Genomic DNA, 23,033 nt, shown 5'->3' on the forward strand with positions numbered 1-23,033 from the left:
TCGTGATGCTTTCCAGGCCACTGTCCTGCAGTTTTCATGAGCGCGTAAAACACTCACCACCAGCGACAGCACAGGAAACAGCATTAGTGCACTGAACCGCACAGTCGCACATTCAGGCCTGCAAAGCAAGCCCCTTAGCTGAGGTGCTAAGTTTTAAATAATTCAATTCACTCACCATCCTACAGTTGAGAGAAGAGGATGGTGGTTTGGCCACACATCTGGACATCCACTGAGTCCCAGGCTCAGTGCCAGGAATGCGGGGCCATGGAGGAGAAATCCACAGGGGCCCTGTATGCAAAGAGGCCCACTGCCCTGGGAGAGGCAGAGAAGCTCAGTCCCCAACCTGCTAGGTCAGGCCCTAGAGAGGCACATCAGCAAAGGGCCTGGAGAATACGGCCAGGAGCCCAATCTGTCCTCCCTGGGGGGACAAAGGTGACAGTGGCTCCCCCCTGGGCCTGAAAGAATGGGTGGTGAATTAGCCAGGGTTCTCCAGATAAACAGACATATGCAAATACAGGATATGCATATATCTTATATCTTGTGTGTGTGTGTGTGTACACACACACACACACACACACACACATATACATACACACACACACACACACATACGGTAGTCCCCCCTTATCTGAGGCGGATATGTTCCAAGACCCCCAGTGGATGCCTAAAACCACAGACAGTACTGAACCCTATATTGCTATTCTTTTTTCCTGTACATACATACCTATGATAAAGTTTAAACTATAAATTAGGCACAGTAAGAGATTAACAACAATGATAATAAAATAGAACAATTATAACAATTTACTATAATAAAAGTTATGCGAATATGGTCTCTCTCTCAAAATAGCATACTGTACCATCTCCTCCTTCTTGTGATGACATGAGATGATAAAATGCCTACGTGACGAGATAAAGTGAGGCGAATGACGTACGCATTGCGATGTTATGTTAGGCCTCTACTGACCTTCTGATGATACGTCAGAAGGAGGATCATCTGCTTTGGGGATCCTGGATCACTTGAGCCATCAAGATGTTGACGGTTGGATGTCAGGAGCAGATGATGTTGACGGTTGGATGTCAGGAGCAGATGATGTTGACGGTTGGGGATCCCAGAGGGATGAGGTGGGACAGTGTGATATTTCGTTATGCTACTCAGAACATCACAAGATTTTATTTTATTTTATTTTTTTCTTTTTCTTACATCTTTACTGGAGTATAATTGCTTTACAATGGTGTGTCAGTTGCTGCTGTATAACAAAGCGAATCAGCTATACATATACATATGTCCCCATATCCCCGCCATCTTGCATCTCCCTCCCACCCTCCCTACCCCACCCCTCTAGGTGGTCACAAAGCACGGAGCTGATCTCCCTGTGCTATGTGGCTGCTTCCCACTAGCCATCCATTTTACATTTGGTAGTGTATATATGTCCATGCCACTCTCTCACTTCGTCCCAGCTTACCCTTCCCCCTCCCCGTGTCCTCAAGTCCATTCTCTACGTCTGCGCCTTTATTCCTGTCCTGCCCTAGGTTCTTCAGAATCTTTTTTTTTTTTTTAAGATTCCACATATATGGGTTAGCACATGGTATTTGTTTTTCTCTTGCTGACTTACTTCACTCTGTATGACAGTCTCTAGGTCCATCCACGTCACTACAAATAACTCAATTTCGTTTCTTTTTATGGCTGAGTAATACCCCATTGTATATATGTGCCACATCTTCTTTATCCATTCATCTGTGGATGGACACTTGGGTTGCTTCCATGTCCTGGCTATTGTAAATAGTGCTGCAATGGACATTGTGCTACATTTATGAATGATGGTTTTCTCAGGGTACATGCCCAGTAGTGGGATTGCTGGGTCGTATGGTAGTTCTATTTTCAGTTTTTTGAGGAACCTCCATACTGTTCTCCCATCACAAAATTTTAAGCTTAGGAATTATTTCTTGAATTTTCCATTTAACACTTTTGGACCACAGTTGAGCACAGGTCATTGGAACCTTGGAAAGTGAAACCACCGATAAGGGGGAACTACTATATATACATATACAGCTAGACTTATTACAGAAATTGGCTCCATTTGAGGCCAAGAAGTCCTACAATCTGCCAAGTACAAGCTGGAGAACCAAGAAAGCCGCGGCGTAAGTCCCAGTTCACGCCCAAAGGCCCAAGAACCAGGAACACTGAAGTCCAAGGACGGGAGAAGATGCCTGTCCGAGCTCAAGAGAAAGAGCCAACTTCTCCTTCCTCTGCCTTTCTGTCCTACTCAGGCCCTCAGTGGATTAGATGACATCCATCCACAATGGCGAGGGCCATCTTCTTTACTCTGTCTACTGAACCAAATGCTAATGTCTTTCAGAGACACCCTCACAGACATACCTATACATCCCATACCTAACGGTTTACCAGCTACCTGGGCATCCCTTAGCCCTGTCACATAAAATTAAAAAATAAAATTTAATCCGACACATAAAATTAATCACCGCAGGTGAGATTTTTCCAAGAATCTTACAGATTAGTTATTCTCATGAGGCCACTTGCAGAGTGACATTCCATCATCCACCCATGCGGGTCCTCTGTGCCTACCACTATCCTGTCGTAACCCCCCTCATTACCCCCCTAACACTAGGGGGCACCCCCCCAAGGAACAGCTAATTCAGCAGAAATGGGCTATGTGATGCAGTAGCCAACGTTTGGGAAGCAATGCTGAGGCTGAATGATGATGACGTGGTCGTGATGATGGTTATAGTGATGCTACTCATGGCGATGGTGATGATAGTGGCGATGGTGGTACCAGTGATGGGCGATGATGTGGCTGTACTGGAAAGACGGCAACTGGCCCAGGACAACACCCAGGGGGAAGGAGTTACAGTGCAAGGAACACGGTGAGACCTTTACACTGCTTGAAGGTCCCTGGTCCTGAGGACCTAGAGTCCCTTACCTGCGCTACACCTCCCCTGCCCCCCCCCCCCACCAACAATGTTGAAACTAATTCCCAAATGCACAAGCTCTCACTTTACGGCTAGCTCTGGGAACAATGAGGCAGGCCATGTTGTCTTTAGGTGAAAGCACATCACCAGGAACGTAGGCTAATAAGGCAGTAATCCTTTATCCTGTCTTTAGAGAGAAAGGAGAGAGAAAAAGCCATCCCCAGAGAACAAGAATGCCAAAGTTCTGGCATGAAGGAAAGCCGGGGCTTAGCGTCTGTCCAAGGCCTGCTTCTGCCTTTACTCACCAGGAAGGAGAAACACACCCAAACGAGCCGCAGCCGCCGGCACGGCCGGGCTCCCACCCCTGGAGGCTGAGCCAGGCCGTCCAGGCTGCGTCACAAAGCGTGGCACTGGCACCGCACGACTGAGGGATTTTTAATAAAGCCTCATCCCTGCCGCCGCCCCACGCTCCGGGGAGGGCTGAGAGCGAGAGAGGGGGCGAGCCCGCCACCAATCCTGCCCCTCAGGGGACCCCCCACCGGCTCCACTCAGCCACGCCCGTAAATACAGAAAACGGCACGACACTGGAAACGACTGTCTTTAAAACGATTGATTTGGAGAGGTTCTCACTTCCCTCCAAAAGTGGATTACAGCGCAGCAGAGAGAAAGGATGGGAGTGACAGCGAAGGGTGGGGAGCTGTCGTCAATTCTGTTTTCTGGAAACTTCTGTTAAATGCACAGGAAGGAAGCAGAGACCTGAGCATTTTGCTGCTGGAGGGAAAACAGCGCTGTGATCCACACATACGGCTGCTCAGAACCATAACTCTGCCGGTGTTGCCAGGAGTCCCCCTTCAACCCATTGGCACCCACGCACCCAAACTAATAAACGCTTTCCAAGTGCCCAAGGGGGGAGGGGATTAGGGGGTCTGGGCCTCCTAATGTCTGAGAAATAACCCACAGGTCTCTCTCTATGTGCCGCCCCCCGCCCCAAGTTCAGGGTCACTGTGGCTGCATCAGGGACCCTGTGCGACGCTTTGCAGGAGATGCGAGCTGGGGCAATCCAACACGGCAGCTCCCCGAACTCCAAATCACGACCCTCCCGGCTCCCTTCCAGGACCCTTGGCACACACACATTCACAGGCTCTCATGTCATGTGTCTTGCTGCTACAGTCTGGGTCAAAATATGCCTAATAATCCTGAATTTGAAAAGAAACATTGATTGCTGGGGAAGCCCTGCAGCAGTCCCCACTTCCGCAGACACGTGACCAGCCAGACTCAACCGGGTCCTCTACATCCAGGTTTCATGAGATTGTCTGATGGGGCCCAGAACCCCTTTGCTCACATGAGCAAACTCAGAAAGGGTCACTCAGCCAATAAACAACAGAGCAAAGACTGACTGGAACCCCGGTCTGCCTGACCCCATCCCTGGTCTTTCCCCTGGGATATTCTGAAAAATAGGGTCTAACAACCCCAATCCTTCAGGAAGAAACAAGACACTCTCAGTGTCCACGGTGAAAGTTCTCTGCATCAGTGAGTGGTAGAGACCATCTGTGACCTGGTGGTCTACACACCAGACCCAGACCGATCTATATACGCTGGGCGTACAATTTCTGTGTCTCAGGATGCACATTTGTAAAATGGGATCTCCTCCCCTGCTACTTTCCTCAAAGAACAAAACTGACACAAGAGGGGACTTCCCTGGTGGCGCAGGGGTTAGGAATCCGTCTGCCAGGGCAGGGGACACGGGTTCGAGCCCTGGTCTGGGAAGATCCCACATGCCGCGGAGCAACTAAGCCTGTACGCCACAACTCCTGAGCCTGCACTCTAGAGCCCACGAGCCACAACTACTGAGCCCGTGCGCCACAACTACTGAGCCTGCGTGGCCTAGTGCCCGTGCTTCGAAACAAGAGAAGCCACTGCTATGACAAGCCCGCACACCGCGATGAAGAGCAGCCCCCGCTCGCCACAACTAGAGAAAACCCGCGCGCAGCAACGAAGACCCAACACAGCCAAAAATAAATAGAATTAATTAATTTTTAAAAAATGACACAGGAAGAGACTTCTGAACGCACAATGTATAGAGGCGCATGCGCCCCCTCCCTCCCCCAGGGCCTTCCTCCACATCTATTGACCAAGAAACTTTGCTGCACGTCCACACACTTAAACTGAGTCACTCCTACCCGGCCAAGTACTGGGGCAAAGGAAGCTGCGCCCTGTACCACTCATGCCCTTGAAGGAATTTACATTGTCTGGGAGGTGATGGCAGGAAAAGCCACAGAAGGGCATCTCCTTACTGCCTAATAGGCCTGGAAGGGAAGGTTTAATTCTTGCTGCTTCTTATCTACCAGTGGCTTTGGGCTACTTATTTTGCCCTGGGCATCCTCCACGTTTTCATTTTAAAAAATGGGTTTCATCCCATTTGCCTCACATGTTCCTGCTGAAACGAGATAATGTAGCAGGGCCTCACAACACAAGGACACGCTCTGTGCTTTAAATTCCAACACTTTGCTGGATACTCAGGATTTCACAAAAGAAACGTGAGGGAGGCCACTGCAGTTAGTCCAGCCAACATGCTCTGGGCATCCCAGGTGCCCGGCGCTGTGCTAGGTGACAGATGAGGGGCCAGTAAGACCTGAGGCTCCTTCAGAGAGCTCCCCGACCCACAGGGAGACAGCACTGGCTACTTCAGCAGCCTGAGGGAGAAGCCAATTCTAACTGGAAGACTCCAGGAAGGCCTCCCAGAGGGGACCCTTGAGCCAAATCTATAAAAGGAACCATAGGAAGAAAAGGCAAATCTAGAGACAGAAAGCCGGAGGGTAGTTGCCCGGGGCCAGGAGTGGGAACAGGGAGTGACAGCTAATGGGCGCGAGGGAGCCTTCCGGCGCGAGGGAAACGCTCTAAAACTGGATTGTGGTGACAGTTGCACAACTCTGTAAGTTTACTGAAAAGTATCGAATAATACTTTTTTTTTTTGGCCACGCCATGCAGCATGCGGGATCTTAGTTCCCCATCAGAGATAGAACCTTCAGCCGCGGCAGTGAAAGCTCAGAGTCCTAACCACTGGACCACCAGGGAATTCCCATCTAACGATACACTTTTTTTTTTTGGCTGCGGCGGGTCTTCATTGCTGCGCGCGGGCTTTCTCTAGTTGCGGCGAGCGGGGGCTACTCTTCGTTGCGGTGCGCGGGCTTCTAGGCTTCTTCTCATTGCAGTGGCTTCTCTTGTTGCGGAGCACGGGCTCCAGGCACACAGGCTTCAGTAGTTGTGGCACACTGGCTTAGTAGTCATGGCTCGTGGGCTCTAGAGCGCAGGCTCAGGAGTTGTGGCGCACGGGCTTAGTTGCTCCGCGGCCTGTGGGATCTTCCCGGACCAGGGCTCGAAGCCGTGTCCCCTGCATTGGCAGGCGGATTCTCAACCACTTCGCCATCAGGGAAGTCCTACTAATACACTTTAAATGGGTACACTCTGTGGTATATAAATTATACCTCAACAAAGCTGTTAATTAAAAAAAAAATTTTTAAAGGTCGAGTAGGAGTTTAGTGGATCAAGTGTGGCTGGGAGAGAAGAAAGACGCTGTGCCCACCTGCCTGGCCTCACCCTCACTGTCCCATCTCCCTCCAGACACCTCCTCCCGAGGCTTTTCCCCAGGCCCGGGCCCGGGGCGGGAGCTGCCCTCCCAGCACCTGTCAATTCCACCAGCTCACTAGATGTTCGCCCCAAGACCAAGCTCTCAGGGGCAGGGATGAAGCCCGTGGCCAGCTTTCGGAGCCCAGCTTGAAGCAAGACCACAGTAGGTGTTCAGAAGAAGTTAGTGAGGAAGAGACTGAACTGGGGGGTTGGGGTGGGTGGAAAGGGACAGGATGAAATGGAAGCCGAGCTCCAGGCTAAGGGATGAGGCTTTGCTGGGCGTTGGGCAGAAGAGGCATGGGTATGCGGAGGATGGCGGGGCAGCAGAAGTCTGACCCGCTAGATGGGTGGGGAATGGGGGAAGGGCAGGCGCGGTGGGCTCTGGGCTCTGCTGTGACATGTAGTAGCACGGAGCACACACACAGCACGGGGTCAGGGCGGTGGGAGAGCTCCCTGTCAGTGCACAGACGTGACGGCAGGTGCCTGACCAAGGGGACACCTCCCTTGCTGAAGGGGACACACAGCAAGGGGAGACTTCGGTTGGGCAACAGCGTATTTAGGCAATCAGGGAAGACTTTCAAGAGGGGAACTGCATACCTCCAAAAGCTTTTTTCCTGTGTCCAGGACCATGGCTGCTTTATCCAGAGTCAGAATTTAACAATCCTGAGTATTTCTTAACCAAGGGTCAGAAACCCATCACTAGCTCCTCAAGGAAGACTTCTCGCCTAATGAGGCCGGTGAGGCTGAGGCCAGCACCCCTACTCCAGTCTTCTGGCTTCCTGCCAGCCTGTGTAGTACTAAGACTCTAAAGAGAAACCAATATCCAGAAAACACAGCTACTGGATTAGCGAGCAGGGGTCTAGGGGTAGAGGGTACACTAGGCTTATAAAGGAAAATGAAAAGGTCAAAGAAGCCATTTTGCTGCCCTGATGCAGGCAGGGGAGGGAGCCTGAGGCCTCTCATTAAGTGTCTTTAGTTAGTCACGTGTCATGAACTCAAAGATATGAAGCACTGCCTCTGAAATTCAATTCGACTTGAAACGACATGGCCGAGGCAAGGCTCTCTTAAAGGATTCACTGAGCTTTTCGGATGATTTTTTTCTTTTTAATTCTTTAGACTTGCCCCTTGCTCAGTGCCTAAGAAATGTTCCACCCGTCAAACTGTATTGATTACCTGAAGTTACATTAAACCCACACCAGTAGATTCCAATGAATTTTTTTTTTTCTTTTTGGTGGAAAGTGATTTGAAAGAGTTTTTTCCACGGGGCACGTGGCACCGAGAGGCCCTCAGCTCGCTCTGCTATCTCCATATACAATTACCCTCTGTCATCCCCTGGTTAGAAACTCAACCCAAAGGGAAGAGGACAGGAGCCACATGAGGTGCACAGATGCGCAGACTGGCGTGTGGGCGTGAAAACACGAAAGGAACCCAGCGAGACTGTGGGAGAATGGTGCGTCCTAAAGGAGAGCATGATTAAGTCTCCAAGTGCCCTCCTTCCCCAGCACAATGACATCAAGGGCTGACAAACTAGCAAAACACACAGAATCCGCCATCAAGTCTGGGTTGGCAGCTCGTAAATTGGAAGCATTATCCTGCAACAACGAGCACGGTTTAGGGCCTGGTGGAATGCTAAATTCTAATACCAACCCAATCCCCAACCTAGACAGAATGTTGGCCGCCAAGAAGCTTGCTGTCTGATGCCAAATAAAGTCTGGGGCTCCTTACTATTACCCCGGATTATCAGACCTCGGCACTCTACCACTTCCAAGTGGCAATGCAAGGTCTTAGAGTAAGTCTCGGGGAGGCCTGTGGGAATAAGGGGGATACAGACTGCCCTGAGGGACGAACACTCACTATGGTATTTTTTTGTTTTTAAAGACTTTTTTGATGTGGACCATTTTTAAAGCCTTCATTGAATTTGTTGCAATACTGCTTCTGTTTTATGTTTTGGTTTTCTGGCCACGAGAAAACCGTGGGATCTTAGCTGCCCGACCAGGGATCAAACCCTCACCCCCTGCGTTGAAAGGCGAGGCCTTAACCACTGGACCACCGGGGAAGTCCCCCACCATGCTGTTTTATGTGAATGGTGACCTTGGAACTGTGCACACAGAGCCCTGAAAAGAGGGGGGTGCCAGCCCCAGATGATAGCACTACCTCTTTACCAGATGCAACTGCACAGCAGCTCCAAGTAGAAATGGGGCTTGGTGAGTGCAAGGCCCAGGCTGGGGAGTGTGGGCCGACGGGGGCCCACTCCTTGTCCTTCTGTCCCTTGTATTTCTAATTCTGCACAGCCCTGAGGTCAGAAAGGGACATTAGGACAAATTCTGAAGGAATTCGTCCAAGCTTTTTATTTCTCTAGAGTCTCTCTCTAGAAGGGCTTATTGGAAATGAATGGGTCATTGGCTAGAGTTGGGGCAAATCTTTGTTCTTCTGGGGTTTTGACTTATTCTTGTTTCTCCACAAGAAGATGACCTTCCGGACATCTGATTCCCAAAGCCAGGTCTCCCAAATTATTATCACACGTTGACATCTATTTTCCAACTTACAAAAATCGGAATGCAAATGGAGCAGGCAAGGCCAGAACGAGGCACCACGACCACCGGCAAGCAGGAGGCAGAGCCCCTGGCCCTTCCCTCTGGCACATTATGCAATAGAACCTCAAGAGCTCGGTAATTACAGGCCTTTCAAAAGTGAAACAGAAATAGATCTAGGGCCAAAACACTGGTTTCCTTAAGGCAAATGCTGGTTTTAACTAAGGGGGAAAAAATCCCAGCTTTTGGTCTGTCTTCTGAGCAGAGAAAGTCAGACTGATTTTTTTTAATATTATTATTGAATTGGATTATGGGGAAGAGAATAGGATTCAGATCAAGAGCCTTGTCTCCTCTAGGATATAAAATCATTTTATGAAACACGAAAAGCAGGTTCCATTCTAAGTATGCTCCTGACACCAAATCAGGATAACAAATTAGCTTATTCGTTCCCCTGACATGCAATCACTGTTGAGATCTCAGGGCTTCGGTCCGGGTGGAAGACAAACCAGAGGTTTCTGCTACTGTGTCATAAAAGCCTGAACAAGCTTCCTTGAGAACACCAACCGGGAGCATCTGATACTTGGAAAGGCACCCAGACCCAGACGCAGGCCCTGCCCACTCCCTGCCAGCGCTTCATTTTAACAACCTCATGTACCATGAGGTCAGCTGCTCCCTTGGCGAAGGGTTTTTTTTTTTTTTTCCCTACCGGGAAGGGTCCTGAGAGGAAGAAACCAGAGATGGAGGGAAGGAATCACTGGCTGTGGCAGAAAGCGGCAGAGCAGCCCTGGCCAGCTCACCCTGCTGGGCCTGAGCAAGCGCTGTGGCACTGCTGGCAGGACTCCGCCAGAGAGAGAATCATGGTTAGAGCTGTGTGCACATTCACTGCAGTTCAATGAGTAGTAGGTTTGAAACTAAGCAATTTAAAAATTAAGGCGTGGGACTAGGATGCAGACCCTCAGACTCCTGCGTAAGGCTGATCAAAGGGAGAGGGGATTGCCGTTGACGGGGCCGGTACCCAGAGGGTGTTCAGTGCCAGGGCCTAAGGCAGGACTCATGCTCCGGCAATCATGCTCCTCTAGGGGGAATCAATGTTGGAGGGGAGGAAAAGGGGGCAGCCTTCGGCGTGACCAGGCCTGGCCAGGGTGCCCTGGGAGCCCGAGATCCGTCTCTGCGGGGAGCGCCACTTCACACCGGGGCTCTCAGATTGCAGATGTGCACGCCCCGGGGACTACGCACTTGTTGAACAAAAGGGCTCCTGACTTCCTCAGCCTCTGCCTTCGGCCAGGAGAGGGACCCCCGCTCGGGCGCCAGAGCCTTCGCAGCTGGAGAAGGGCCGGCGCCCCGCGAGGCGCGCTACTGCACCTTCGAGGCGGCGCCGCCCGGGAGCTGCGGCGGGGAGGCGGCGCAGCAGGCAGCCTAAACTTTCTCGAATCTCGGAGCTTCATGGTTAAGTTAGGACGGCGAGTGAGGCACAAAACACGCGCGGGGTGGCGGGGGGGTGTAAGAGTCCCACCCACGATAAAGAAAACAAAAGGATTTTTTAAAAGAGAGACGCTAATGCAATTAACATTAACACCTACTATGTGCCAGGCACTGGGCCGAGAGCCATCTTTAGTGGTTCTCATTTTAACCGTCACGACAGACCCCGAGGGAGGAACTGTCCCCACTTGATAAGAAAACCGCGACCCGGGAAGGTGGCGTGTCGGGCCCAGGTCGCAGTGCGAGTCACGGCGATGCCAGCGCTCCTAACTCCGCATCAGGGCTCTGTACGTCGCCCCTCCGCCTGGGGAAGAGGGAGCAGATGGCCGCCGCGAGGGCCCCCTCCCCTGGCCAGAGCATACAGGCGACTCACGTGGGCCGCGCGGACCTGTCCCCGGGCAGGGCTAGCCAGGGCTGCCCCCTAAGCCCGGGCTAGCCCCCTCGGATCCCAGCTATCCTCCGGGGCTCTGTACTCCGTCCGCACTGGGCCGGCCGGCTGGGACCCCGGGCTCCACGCTCGCGGTGGACCGCCCACGCCCACCCTGCCACACGCGCCTCACGCACAGCCGCTCACACACGACACGCTCCCCGCCCCGGTCCCCACCAGCAACTGCGCCCGACACACAATTCCACAAACGCAGCCCCAAATGTGCACATCCAACTGCACACACGGATCCGCACGAGGACACGCCATTCCAGGGACACACCACCGTACTCAGTCACCCACAACTCCACTGCGCAAAGCAACACAATCACCCCTCAACACACACACGCACACACACACGCTGAGAGCCCGATCGCAGCGCACGCCGGTGCACACGCCCGTACTCCCCGCAGCCCCGCAGCCCGCCCCTTTCCTACCTGCTCCGTCGCAGGACGCGATCCGCCGGCTCCCCGAGCCCAAGTTCCGAGCCACCGGCGCTGGGGCGGGCGCGGGCCGCTACGAGGGGCGAGTGCGCCGAGGCCGGAAAGGGTGCCTAGGAACGCGGGCCTCCGTGCGCCCGCAGCCGCCGCGCCGGCCCTGCGCTCATCTCCTCGCAGAAAGACAAAAGGAAGCCGGCAGTGAGGGAGAGAGCGAAGTGGAGGTGCCCGCCAGTCCGCCGATCCGCCAGTCCGCCGTCTGCAGTCGCCGCGGCCCGCCTGCCAGACCGGGAAAGGAAGAGACGCGAAGGCGGGGCCCGGAGGCGGGGCGCCCGGCCGGGGTGGGAGCTCAAGTTTCCTGCGGACCCGCCCCCGCCTCGACCACGCCCCAATTTAGCCCCGCCCGTCAACCCACTCAGGTCACGCCCCCGTCCCTAACCACGCCCCCCTTATGGCCCTGCAGCGCCCGGCCTCCGCTCTTCCAACGCCGCCCCCTCGCTACTCTCTAGCGCACGCTCTGCCCGGCTGAGGCCTTGACCCGGTCTTAGCCCCGCTTGGATCTCGGGGCAGGGGCGGAGCCAAGCACCGGCTCCGCCTCCCTAACCTTTGGCCTCTGGCCTGAGGGTGTGGGAGAGGCCTGGAGGCGGCACGCGGGAGGGGCCGATCCCGAGCCCTCTTCCGGAAGTGCGACCCGGGTGGCCCAGAAGGGGAAAAGGCTTCAGTCGCCGCAGGCTGCCTGCCTGGTCCCTCTGGTCCCTTTCACCACCCGTCCCGTGAGCAGATGCCACAAGCATTCCCGCGCCTGGTTCAGGGAAGGAGCCCGGGGCTGGGAGAACGGAGGCCTGGGTTCCAGTTCTGGTTGCCTTTGCTGACTCTAGGCCATTTTGACAAATCCCTTGGACTCCCTCGGCCTCGGTCTCCCCACCCATAAAATGGACAGGACGAGGAGCGGGCTTCCTCGGGCCCTTCCCTCCTTGACATGCTGTGGGGGGTCAGTCTCTGCTCAGGAAAGGGCTTGGTTGCCATCTTAGTCCCAGGAACTGAGAATCCCTGGGCCTCGGAGAGGTGGACCGGTGTCTCCTGCAGACTTTCCCGTCTGCCTGCCATGGCACGCGTGAGCAGCTAGCCGACAAACAGCAGGGTCTGTGCTTCCCAAGACCCCTTACCAGCAGCCCCAGAAAATCTGGGTGGTAGAAGAGCAACTATGTCCACAACCCCACCACTACCATCACCACCACCACTACCATCACCACCACCCCCTCCACTACCATCACCACCACCCCCTCCACTACCATCACCACCACCCCCTCCACTACCATCACCACCACCCCCACCACCACCACTACCACCACCACCACCACTACCATCACCTCCACCACTACCATCACCACCACCCCCTCTACTACCATCACCACCATACCCTCCACTACCATCGCCACCACCACTACCATCACCACCACCCCCTCCACTACCATTACCACCACCCCCTCCACTACCATCACCACACTGCTACCATCACCACCACCACTACTATCACTACAACCCCCTCCACTACCATCACCACCACCACCACCACCACTACCATCACCACCACCCCCTCCACTACCATCACCACCCACCCCAAACATCCCCAAAGAAATGTAACCACAGAAACAGCCATAAATGTGGAGCTGGGAGTTAGTGTTAGGCTGAGACAAACTGTCTTTCTAGCGTCTCCAGGGGAGAACTCAAATCCTCCCTCAAATCCTCCCCCACAAAAGCACAGTAAGTGAATTCCCACTACACAGGAGGCTGCACAGAGAAATGGTGATGGGCAGCTTTGGGGGGAATTGGCTGGGAGCTGGCAGAGAAGGTGGTCTGATCCCAGACCCCTCTCTCTGCAGACAAATGATGGAACTAAACCTGCAGGGAGTTCGTCTCCTAGGGCCCTGCTTCAAGCATTAAGTGCGGTAATGACCGTTAGCAGGGGCAGTGCTGGGCTGTGATGACGTCATCGGGATCCAGCTCTGGCACCCAAGGGCTCCGTCTTTCCTTCTCAGCAGAGACCAGTGGCCAAGGTCATTGCCTAGGCTTCTGGTAGCATATCCACGCAGAGGGTAGGGTTACAGCTGAGCTGCCCTGACTCAGATGCCCAGCCCAGGCCTATCAGCCTGGGGTAGTGGGGGCAGGTTATGTTCTGCTGTGGTCACACTTAGGACCCTACTTCTCACTCAGGGTGCAGTTCAGTGCAGGTCGGGGGGCATGGAGAAGAGTCCATACAGGCACTCAGGAACCCTAGCCCTTCCATCTAGAGAGTCCACCACCCTCCTTCAGGGCTTCTGAGGCCTCCACTGGCCCCTCGGCTACCAGCCAGCAATGAGAGAAGAGAGAGCGCCAGCCGGGGGTCTCGGGGGTCCTCAGGAGCCAGCCCTGGAGGAGGCACACAGCACATCCGCCGCATTCACTGATCGGAATTAACCACCTGGTCCCACCTGAATGCACGGGGTCTGGGAATTACAGTCTCCTGTGTGCCCAGAAGAAAAACAGTCACTTTGGTGAGCTCATTGCAAAGTCTCTGCTACAAAATCGGAACACAATTTGAAGCTCAGTTACAGGGCCACAGATGTCCACCAGAGCACGGTAATCACTGTCATCAAGGTCTGAGCTGTGACCACCTACGACGACACACAAAACCCGCTCAGAAGAGGCTCACAGAGCAGGTGACATTCTTTCTGGGTCTGGAAAGATGAGGAGGGGAGAATAGAGCCAGGGGAGAAGCAGAGGCTGGAGGATGAAAAAGCCCTGGGAAGGCACAGAAGCAGACGGGGCGCGTTCCTGGACTCCCCCGCCTTTGCCCAGGCTCTTCTCTCCCACAGCATGGCTTCCCCTTTTCTCCCCACCAATCTGGCACCTACCCATCCCTTGAGGCTCAGTTCAGCTCCCACCTGGCCCTCCATCCCTCAGCTCAGATGTACTTCTCCCTTCTCTGAACTTCTAAGGAATGCATGTTCTCCCTCAGGTGAGATAAAACCAAGAATCTTCCTTTCTGTGTCTGCAGCTCCTTCAATACCCCTTATGAAGCTTCGTGGAGAGCATGCAGTGGTCACTCAATAAGCACATGTGGGGCTTCCCTGGTGGTGCTGTGGTTAAGAATCCGCCTGCCAATGCAGGGGACACGGGTTCGTGCCCTGGTCCCACATGCCGCAGAGCAACTAAGCCCGGGAGCCACAACTACTGAGCCTGTGCTCTAGAACCCGCGAGCCACGACTACTGAAGCCCACGCGCCTAGAGCCCGTGGTGCTCTACAACAAGAGAAGCCACCGCAATGAGAAGCCTGCGTACCACAACGAAGAGTAGACCCCGCTCACCGCAACTAGAGAAAGCCCGCGCGCAGCAACAAAGACCCAACGCAGTCAAAAATAAATAAATTTAATAAATAAATTTAAAAAAATAATAAATAATCACATGTGGATTTAATCAATAGAGCAAGAAATTCAGAGTAGCGTGTTACGTTAGTTTCCTGGGGCTTCGGTAACAAAGTACCACAAACTGGCTGGCTTAAACTACAGATATTTATTGTCTCATAGTCTGGAGGCTGAGTGTCCAAGATCAAGGTGTCGGCTGGGTCGATTCCTTCTGGGGGCCGTGAGGGAGAGTCTTTTCAGGCCCCTCCCCGAGCTTCTGTAGCCTCGGGTATTTCTTGGCTCACAGGTGGCTGTCTTCTCCTTGTATCTTCATGTCAGCTTTCCTCTGTGTGCGTCTGTCTCTGTGTCCAAATTCCCCCTTTTCATAACGACACCAGTCATCGAATTAGAGCCCAGCTTCATGACCCCACTTTAATCAACTGCAAAGACCCTATTTCCAAATAAGGTCACGTTCACAGGTACCAGGGGTGAGGACATCAACATCTTCACAGGGGAACAATTCAACGCATAACGGGTGTCATACGACTTGTTTTCCATATGATAGCTGTGAAAACAGGAATGACTCTGATTATTCTTAATAATATCTGACTTTTATGATTTTTTTTTAATTGAAGGGTAGTTGATTTACAATGCTGTGTTTCAGGTACACAGGATAGTGATTCAGATATATATACATATTCTTTTTCAGATTCTTTTCCCTTATAGGTTATTACAAAATACTTCCCTTTTTGTTATCCTTTCTAAAATCTCCTTGGAGATGAAGATTACCATTCACATTCTGCATGAGACAGATATTAAATATTTTCATCTATTTGATTTTTTATGTACAAATTTTGTTTTTAGTCTGTCTTCTTTTTATTTATTTAATTTATTGGAGTATAGTTGATTTACAATGTTTCAGGTGTACAGCAAAGTGATTGTTTTATATATATATATATATATATATATATATATATATATATATATATATATATCCTTTTTCAGATTCTTTTCCCTTATAGATTATTACAAAATATTGAGTATAGTTCCCTGTGCTATAGGTAAGGGTTAGGGTTAGGGTTAGGGAACGGGTACTGTTTAGGGTACAGGTTAGGGTACACAACGGTTACTTTGTCCCTTTGGTCCTTGTTGGTTATCTATTTTATGTATAGTAGTGTGCATATGTTAATCCCAAACTCCTAATCTATCCCTCCCCACCCCCTTTCCCCTTTGGTAACCGTAAGTTTGTTTTCTATGTCTGGGGTATGATGTTGTTTTGGAAGCACTAACATCTAACATTCTTGAGATCATTTCCCCCGCATTTTACAGGTGAGGACACTTCTGCTTGGAGAAATGAGGTGTGTAAGGTTGCATATTAGAATCAGTGACAGCCAGGTTTAAAGCCAGACTCAGTGTCACTGTGCTGGGTCCACACAGGCATCAGAAAAAATACTATTTAAAAAAACTATCTGTACTACTTTGCTGAACTTGAGTGTGTATCTTACTAGGGAGGTCCTTTCAAATAGATGAAGTTCTAGCTCACAAACCCCGGCTCCGGAATGTTTGAGAAGGTGGAGGCCCGCTTGTTTCCGGGTCCTCTTTTTATTCTGTCACTGTTTCGTTGGTAATTACAGTGTGACTGCCAGGAATAGGGCGGGCGACGGTGGCCCCTCTGGCTGCCCGCCCTGCTCCTGACCCCAGAAGCTCAGGCAAAGGAAACAGGCAGAGAACTGGCTGGCAGCACCGACAGTAAGAATCACTGGACCTGCCTCTGGTTAGTGGATGCTCAGAGGTGGGGAAATTGAACCATTTAGCCCATCTTGCTTAGCCCTGAGGTCCACCAGTGTTTGTGGCGGCCCCCAAAGATGATGCTGTGGTCCATGGGTCACCCAGGGAATGTGACTCAGGGGCACGTTCTGATGGATCCCCCTTTCCCCATCATCCTTGCAAGCTCCGGGGGGGTCAAGATAAACCAGGTTTCTGATTTCCTAATTTGTAAAATGTGGATATTAATGTCTCCCCTGCACTAAGAGAGGCAAATGTGTGTACAAGGGCCTATGGTATGAGAGAAACTCAATAAATGATCAGTACGTTACCTTCATCAGCACCAACATCATCATCACATCAAAGGCGAGCTGACTGAGAACAAAGGTATAAAGAAAATCATCGCAGTGAGTCTGTCAGGAGACCTGGGTTCCGGTCCCAGCTCCGACAGGTTTTAGCTGTGTTGCTTGGACAAGAACAGCTACCCTCTCTGAGCTGTTTCCTCGCGAGTGCTCTGCCTTCAGGTGGCTACAGGGAGAGCTGCATTCAGATGCACCTCGGAATGGGAAATGCCTTTGTCCTCTGTTGCAGTGCAGACCAAGGACCGAGGGTGTTGATCTTAAAGCGGTGGCTCGCAAGGATAGGCGGGCGGGTTGCTCTAGAGCCTCCAGGGCAGATGCATGTTGTTGATTTGCAGAGCAAGATGGGCCAGGGCGTGTGTCCATGCACAGCACGGCTGTGGATAACATGGTTACCCAGTGCAGGAGGAGGCATCGGGGCAGCAGCCTGCCAGCCCCCGCAAGCCGAAGCCCCCAGCCCAGGGCTCTGCCCGCCAGGCCTGACATCTTTTCCATGTCAGTGAATGAAGTGGCGAGCAGCCCAGAGTCTGTCTGGCTGCATAAGGCTCCCTCGAAAGGACAAAACCCAAAGCCAAACACAAACAGTGGCTTGACCACTGTTTCAAACCAGTTCATACTGGAAAAGGCTGCTTGCCTTTCCAGCTCTGCTCCTGATGGCTTCTTTTCTGGGAAATAGAGCTCCTGAGAAATAGACGTGCCTGAGAAATTGGTACATGCCCTGAGCAGGACAATAGGTGTGTGCCTGCAACAGTTCCACAGCTACTGTGGGGTGCAAGGAACAGCCTGCAGTCCTGTACCTTCTTGCAGCCAACAGTGTCCAAATCCCAACAGAAAGACAGCACAGCCCACAGACGCAGGCACAATTTTAAAAGTAAAACCACACAGATGAAATTAATTTTAATGATACATTTTATTTAATCCAATCTATAAAAACTATTACTTCAACATGTAATCAATCTAAAAATTATGAATGAGACATTTTGCATTCTTTTTATTTCATACTAAGTCTTTGAAATTCAGCGTGTGTTCTGTACTTACAGCACATCTCAGTTTGGATTAGATGCGATTCAAGGGCCTAATAGTCTTTTCGACAAATGGTACTGGAACAACTAGATAGTCACTTGAAAAAGAATGAAGTTGGGCCCCTACCTCACACCATTTACAAAAATTTAACTCAGAATGGATCAAAGACCTAAATGTAAGAGCTAAAACTATAAAACTCTTAGAAGGAAACTAAGCATAACTCTTTTTGACTGTGGCTCAGGCAATGGTTTCTTAGCTATGACCCCAAAACACAGGCAACCAAAGAAAAAACTGACAAGTTAGACATCAAAATTAAAAACTTTTGTGCTTCACTGGCGAGCCGCAACTAAGGAGCCCACCTGCCGCAACTAAGACCCGGCGCAACCACACAGACAAATAAATAAATAGAACTTTTGTGCTTCAAAGGACACTCTCAATAACGTGAAGAGACAACGCACAAAATGGAACAAGATATTTGCAACTTAAATATCTAAGGAACTTTTATTTAGGATATATAAAGAACACTTACAACTCAACAATAAAAAGACAACCCAATTTAAAAATGGAAAAGGACTTGAATGGACGTTTCTCCAAGGAAGATATATGCAGGGCCAATAAGCATACACCAGGAAAAGATGATCAAGGGATTTCCCTGGTGGTCCAGTGGCTAAGACTCCACGATCCCAATGCAGGGGGACCGGGTTCGATCCCTGGTCAGGGAACTAGATCCCACATGCTGCAACTAAAGGTCCCACATGCCGCAACTAAGACACAGCACAGCCAAATAAATAAATATTAAAGAAAAGAAAAAGATGATCAACATCATTAGTCATCAGGGAAATACAAATCAACACCTCGGTGAGATTACTCCACACCCAGTAGGGTTGCTATTGTCAAAAAGATGGACAATAGCAAGTGTTGGTGGGATGGGGACAACCTGGAATCTCCGTCCACTGCCGGTTGGTGGGGAGCAGATACAAAACGGTGTGATGGCTGTGGCGTCTGGCACGTCTTCAAAAAGTTAAACACAGAGTGACCACATGACCCAGCAGTTCTACCCCTGGGTATATACACAAGAGACTTGAAAACATATGTCTACCCCAAAACTTGTGCATGAATGTTCGTAGCAACACTATTCATAACATCTACAAAGTAGAAATAACCCAAAGTCCACCTACTGAGGAATGGATAAACAAAATGTGGTCTTGGGAATTCCCTCGTGGTCCAGTGGTTAGGATTCTTCGGTCTCACTGCTGAGGTCCCAGGTTCAATCCCTGGTCAGGGAACTAAGATCCCACAAGCCGTGCAGTGCAGCACGGCCAAAAAAAGGAAAAAAGGAAAATGTGGTCTAACCATAATAGTGGAATATCATTCAGCCCTACAGAGAGATGAAGTACTGATACATGCTACAGCATATTGAACCTTGAGAACATCGTGCTGAGTGAAAGGAGCTACACAAAGTGTCCAGAACAAGCAAAGCCACAGAGACTGACAGTAGATTAGTGGTTGCCAGAGTCTGAGACTTGAGGAAAATGGAGGAAGACTGACCGCCAGTGGGCGCGGGGTTTCTTTCTGGAATTAGACAGGGAAGATGGCTGTGCAGCCTTGTGAGTATACTTGCAACCACTGAACTGTACACTTGAAAAGTAAACTTTTAAAAATCAGAGAGGAAGATATTTGCCCCAAATTATATAGATAATAACATCGAGGTGGGAGCTAGACTCTGTCCTGGACTCCTATGTAAGAGTTTTTCCCTGCAGCTTCACATGACCTGTGGGGCTACAGTTTTTTTTTTTTTTTAGTATTGCAAGAACATGACATTAAAAGAAACTTGAAGGGCAAAATCCTTTTATAAAGTGAAAAAGGAATTGCACAGAAGACATAATCCGAGTGGCCAATAAGCATGAAAGATGTCCAGCCTCCTCAGCAGCTGAGACAAAATAAAGCAACCACGAGAGAGATAGGGTTACTCCTTACCAGTACCAAGTAGTGAAGAGGATGTGAGTAAGGGACGCGAGTACATGGAGGGGAAATTGCGACAATCGCTTTGGAGGGCAATTTGGCAACATCTAGTAAAGCAGAGAGGCAAATACCGTTCCGTCCAGCAATTGTCGCCCCCTCCGGTTATCCACCCCAAGAAAACCTCTGTGCAGAAGCCAGAAGTCCATGTGCAAGAACATCACCGCAACAAAGGAGGAGTGAAAATTGAAAGCAGCCTCAATGTCCCACAGTCAGCGAATGAGTAAATAAATCACTTTATAGTCACACGATGGGCTCCTATAAACCGCAGTTAAAATCAACCAACTAGATGTATCTGAATTAACGTAGACAGATCTAAAACACAGCACTGAATTTTTTAAAAAGGCAAGGAATGGAAACTCCATGGTATGTTACTGTTTAGGTTTATTTAAAACATACGATACAATGTATATCTGTGTAAATATATACAAATATAGCAAAAGTATCGAAATGGACTGAAAAAGAATGTCACTAATTCATGTTAAGCATTGTTTCTGGAACAGGGCAGGGTGGGAAAAAGACTGGAGTGGTGGAAGGGGGCCTCACTGATACCTGACGTACATTATTTCTAAAAATATGAAGGGAATCCTCTGGCGGTCCAGTGGTTAGGGCTCTGCACTTCCACTGCAGGGGGCACGGGTTTGATCTTAGTCGGGGAACTAAGATCCCTCAGGCTTTGCAGCATGGCCAAAAAAAAAAAGAAGCCACTATGTCCTGACAGCCACTCTGTTGTGGATGCATATGTATCTGATATTCTCTGTACTTACCTGTATTTTATTTTATTTTATTTATTTTTTTTTGCGACGCCACGTGGCATGCGGGATCTTAGTTGAACCTGTGCCCCCTGCAGCGGAAGCATGGAGTCTTAACCACTGGAGCGCCAGGGAAGTCCCAGTACTTACCTGTATTTTAAATAGTTCTCATTAAAAAGTAACATGAATAGTATCCCTTGACCCACATTTTATTTGATGTTAAGTCTCCAGTTCTGATCTATGGTAAAGTCCGGCTAATCTAAAAGTCAAAGTGCCAGGAACCTCAACTCTTTGGAATGCAACCCTCAAACCAAGGGAAGGGCCCTTGGCATGGTGGAGACAGTTGTTATGAAGCCCAGGTGCCAAATTGTATAGAAGCTTCAGCCTTAGTTGGCAAAATAAAGCAGGCTATTAGAAACAATTCTCACAACAGAGGAATGTGAGTAGCTCAGAAGGATGTTAAAATTTCATGTCTTTCGAGCAGGGTCAAAGTCACCGTAAAGCTCAAAATTAAGGAAGGGCCGGGACAGGAGGAGGCACTGCCAAAGTCAGGGTGTGCAAAGACAGCCCCTATGAGGGGAAGCTTAAGAGACAGTGAGAGAAGGCGTCTGATGCCACAGCCTCCCCGGGGAGGGGGTGTAGGAGGGGCTGTCCAGAGGGATCCAGGAGGAGAAGCGCACGGAAGGTCCAGCAGAAGCAGAGCAGACAGCTTCCTTGACAACTCATGGCCCTGCCCCCAAGATCAGGCCTCTGCTGTTCTGAGAGCTTCAGGGCCCACAGAGCCAGGCATCTGCCCCAAGAGGGACGTAAGATCTTGCCAGGCAAGGGCAAGCCGCTCGCACGCCCCTGAGTTGCCCTGAGGATACCACCCAGAACTCGCGGTATCGTGGCTGCTGTGATGCACCTCCCAGACTCCCCATCAGACCCAAAACACGCACACCTCAGCTGCTGGGAGTGTTGGCTACTAATGGCTCTCGGCTCATCCCTCCCTGGGAACCGCCTTGAGTGAAAAGAGCTGCTTGGCCTAAGGTTCACCGCTCCCCAGGGACAGCCCACATCCAGTAACTGTTAGCTTGGGGACACAGCTCAGGACGTCTCTGAAGGTCTCCCCAGCCTCAGAGCTCCCTGTGAGGATGGCTGAGGCTCTGCTGTAGCTGCTTCATTCTGTGTCTCTTGCTTCCTGCAGAGGTGTGTCCCCAAGGGCACTCCCTCATAAACCTCCTGCCTGAAGATCTCACCTCCAAATCTGTTTCCCAGGGAACAATCAAAGACACAGGATATCTAACAATGGTCTGAAGTTATCAAAAACATGTCACATACAATGTGTTTAGGAGCCTCTATCTGAGACTGTGTAATACATCTATATTCAATTCTGCATTAGAATCAGCTGCAAATAATAAAGGCCCAAGAAATACTGGCTTCAGCAAAGTAAACATTTCATTTTTTCTCTTATAAAAGTAGACCAGGGCAAAACTAATCTATAGGACAGAAAGGAGATAGAGTAGGTATATGGAGGAAGGGGGTGGGGATTGACCACAAAAAGGTACAAGGAAACATTTGGGGGTAACGGGGATATATATATGTATCTTGATTGGGATGGTGGTTGCATGGGTATATACATACATCAAACCTCATTGAACTGTACACTTAAAATGGGTGCAATTTATTTTATGTAAATTATAACTCAATAAAGTTGAGAAACCCAGAGACAGGAAATAGCCCAAAGACAGGAAGTCTGGGATTAAAATTGTCCAGGTGACTGGGACTTGGTCTTCTATTTTTGTGTTTTTCCTCCTTGCATCATCTTTAGTCTCAAAGTCCCCTCATGGCCCAGAATGGCTGCAAAAGCTCCAACACTTACATACTTTTTCTAGGCAGAAGGATGGAAAAAGGGAAAAGAGGCATCTCCCTCCTTTCTAAAGAGAAAGTAAGTGCCACGCAACACTTCTGCTCACATCTCACTGGCCAGAACTTTGTTATAGCTACACCTTCCAATAAGGAAGCTGGAAAATGTGGAGTCCTTCAATGAGATCTTTGCAGCTCCAAATAAATTTGAGATCCTGTAGTTAAGGAACAGGAAGAGGATGACTGTTGGGACAATTCTCACAATATCTTAGAAAGATTTCCATGAAAAAGCAGTTGAAATAAAAAATACTTTGTATACTTTAAAGGGAGAGCGTCAAGATGGAATATTGACTGGGGGCAGGGGGTGGGGGGTCTTAGGGCTTTTCCAGTGAAAGGAAATGTCAAAGAAAAAAAAAGAAAGAAAGAAAGAAAAGAAATGTCAACGTCAGCACAGGGAAC

At 50.3% G+C, this 23,033-nt stretch overlaps 1 protein-coding gene across 1 annotated transcript in view; it reads right to left on the minus strand.

Annotated features, from left to right (window-relative positions):
* HPCAL1 (hippocalcin like 1) overlaps nt 1-11,735 on the minus strand; it is a 113,067-nt gene extending 101,332 nt beyond the window's left edge. The window contains exon 1 of the mRNA XM_060027099.1: nt 11,430-11,735. The gene's annotated coding sequence lies outside the window, so the exon portion shown is untranslated. The remainder of the gene's footprint in view (nt 1-11,429) is intronic.
* Between the last annotated feature and the right edge of the window lie 11,298 nt (nt 11,736-23,033).

This window comes from Delphinus delphis, chromosome 12, assembly GCF_949987515.2.
Source record: "Delphinus delphis chromosome 12, mDelDel1.2, whole genome shotgun sequence".
Lineage (NCBI taxonomy): Eukaryota > Metazoa > Chordata > Mammalia > Artiodactyla > Delphinidae > Delphinus > Delphinus delphis.